This window comes from Carlito syrichta, unplaced genomic scaffold (assembly GCF_000164805.1).
Source record: "Carlito syrichta isolate Samal-C Ts95f unplaced genomic scaffold, Tarsius_syrichta-2.0.1 Scaffold5076, whole genome shotgun sequence".
Lineage (NCBI taxonomy): Eukaryota > Metazoa > Chordata > Mammalia > Primates > Tarsiidae > Carlito > Carlito syrichta.
The window spans coordinates 1-2,663 of NW_006949172.1; the positions used below are offsets into that span (position 1 = coordinate 1).

Below are 2,663 nucleotides of genomic sequence, written 5' to 3' on the forward strand. Positions count from 1 at the left end.
AATCGGGCTGAAAAGGAGCCCACCCCGCATCTGGAAGCTGGAAGAAGAGCAGGGAAGGGGTTTGTACTCATCTAAATAATAACTGATTCCACTCCCAGCTCAACCTTTCTCCACTGTTAGACTCATAGTGAAAGCCACTGAAGTCCCATGAGTTAAATGACATTGTTCTGCATCTTCTAGGACCAGCCCCAGCTCAAGTCCTAGGGATGCACCTTCTAAAGAGAGATCCTCCCACTCCTGGGTACTGGAAAGGGAAACAGCTCTGCCATTGTGGCTGCAAATATCTCTTTGAAGGACACTGAACCATGCACACACATGCACAGTGAGAGACACTGCATGTCTTTATGGCAAAGTGCACGCATGTCACACCTGTGACCTGCATACACATGGCTGTCTGGTACACACATAATTTATGTGTGAACACATGAGACAGTGTATGTGGAGTTCCCACATTTACATCTATGTGCTCGCAATCATTCCATGCACATTTTGTTCATAATTCTGCAAGGAGAGTCTGTGGCTAGATGTTTGGTCCGATGTATAACTACGAAGCAGTTATACATGGGCAGTTATACACGGGCAGTGCTGAGGAGGACAATGGACACACACAAACACACATGCCCTTCTGCATGCTGGTGAATGTCAAGGACAGCATGTTATTGTTCATGGGCAGGAAGAGCCCAGAACTGAAGATACTCTTGCTCAGACTGACACCTCTAGTTTGTCCCCTTCCTTCCTGTGCCTTCTTATCTAGGGTCCCAAGCAACATAGCCTGCCTTTTCCTGCGACCACAAAATATAAAACAATGGAATTCACAGAGACATTGCCAACTGTTTCCCTCCTCACTTTCTTATTCTCATGGGGAAAGCCGAGGTGAGCTCAGGACAGCTCAGCTGAGAGTTACCTCCTTCTCTAGTTCAGAGTCTCCCAGGGTTGGCAGGGGTTCCCAGCGGGTACTCACACTTGCCCTCTTCCACCTGCCTTTCTCAGAAACAGCAGCCAGTGAGGGGATGGGATAGAAGCAGGCTCAGTCTCAGGAGCTGGGGTGACACTTCTTCTGCAGGCGTCTCCAGGCACCAAGTCCAGGATACACTGGACATACATTCTGGGGAGGACAGGAAGAGCCCCCCATCCCACCCCTCTAAGGCCACCACAAGGGAAGATGCAGCCCACTTCCATAAGGTTTCACACACATACAGGGTCGAGAGACAGAGGCAGCCCAGACACCCGAGAGAGGCAAGACCCACACTTCTGTTTGAAGAGCTTGATAAGTAGCTTCCTGAGCATCTAGGCCACCCTCTCAGGGGCCTGATTCAAACCTTTTAAATTCTTAAACAGTGAACAAAGACCGCTGCCTTCCCATGTGCCATTTAAAGTGAAAACGACAAACACATCAATCGAGTATAAGGAAGCCCAATAAAGTTCTGATGCTGTGATTTCTACCCTGATGCCTCAAAAAGCGAAGTATAAATGGGTTCACTCACGTACTTTTGCGGCCCCAGGTTGCTGGTGCTCTGAGCACCTGTTTAAGCCCCACAGTATTGGCCACTCACCTCACTCTCGTTTGCCCAGGAGAAAGGGAGGCTCTGAGGCCAGGGACCTCGCTCCCACCAAGTCCCCAGCCCCGTGGCTGGAACCCTTGCCTGGGGCACCCTCGTCTGGGGCCCCCTCACCTGGGGTGGATGTCCACAAGCAGCACAAGCGTCTGCCTGGTGATAGCGTCAATGCGCTTGCAGTGGAAGCGGGCCACCTTGAGCACCTAGAGGTACGTGCAGCAGAGCATAATGAAAGACAGCAGGAAGCTGAGTGCGTGGAAAGCGCCGGTGAAACCACGAAGCGCAGGCGCTCGTCGGGCCGCCGGCTGCACAGCAGTGCACGAGGCGTAGAGCTGGTGGAAGCCCAACCAGGACAGGGCGAACGCGGGGGCTGGGAAGGTGAACGCGTGCAGCCACGTGTAGGCCACCATGAGCGTGGTGTCACAGAGGCGCATCTTGGCCCGGTAGCTCAGCAGGAAGACCACGGCCACCCAGAGGTCGATGCTGAGCGCGGCCATTCTGAGCATGGAGTTGGCGGCCAGGGAGGTGTCAAGGAAGGCGGCTAGGCGGCACAGGCGGTCACCGGCCGGCTGCCGCTGAGCCACGAAGCCGGCCAGCGTGAGCGGCATGTTGACCACGGTGCACAGCAGGTTGCTGCACATGAGGTTGAGGGTGAAGAGCACCCGCGCTTTGCGGCGGATGTCGGCTCTGTGCCGCAGGCAAAGCAGCACCGGCGCGTTGGACTGCAGCGAGATGCCCATCGTGCCCGACAGCACCCCGCCAGGCCTGCGTCCCAGGAGTTCATGGGGCACGCCCCCCGCCGGGTCTCAGGACCCGCAACTCGGCGCCGCCATGACGCAGCCCGCGGCCGGCTCAGCCCCTCTGGGGCGCCACCGCACAACGACCCCCGGGCCCCTCCGCCATGGCTCCCCGGAGGGCGCACGGTTACCGGAGTCCTGTGCCGCCGTCCGGGCAGGCGTCTGGGCGCACAGCCACCCCGGAGCCCCGCGCCACGTCCCGGGTAGGTACCTGGGCGCGCAGCGAATCTCCAGGTCTCCGCGGCATCTCTCCAGCCAGCACCAAAGCGCGCCGCTGAGCCCGGATCATTTAGCGCCCTGTGATCCTCGG

At 57.1% G+C, this 2,663-nt stretch overlaps 1 pseudogene; it reads right to left on the reverse strand.

Moving 5' to 3' along the window:
• Positions 1–1,673: 1,673 nt before the first annotated feature.
• On the reverse strand, positions 1,674–2,340 carry LOC103249928 (annotated as a pseudogene).
• Between the last annotated feature and the right edge of the window lie 323 nt (positions 2,341–2,663).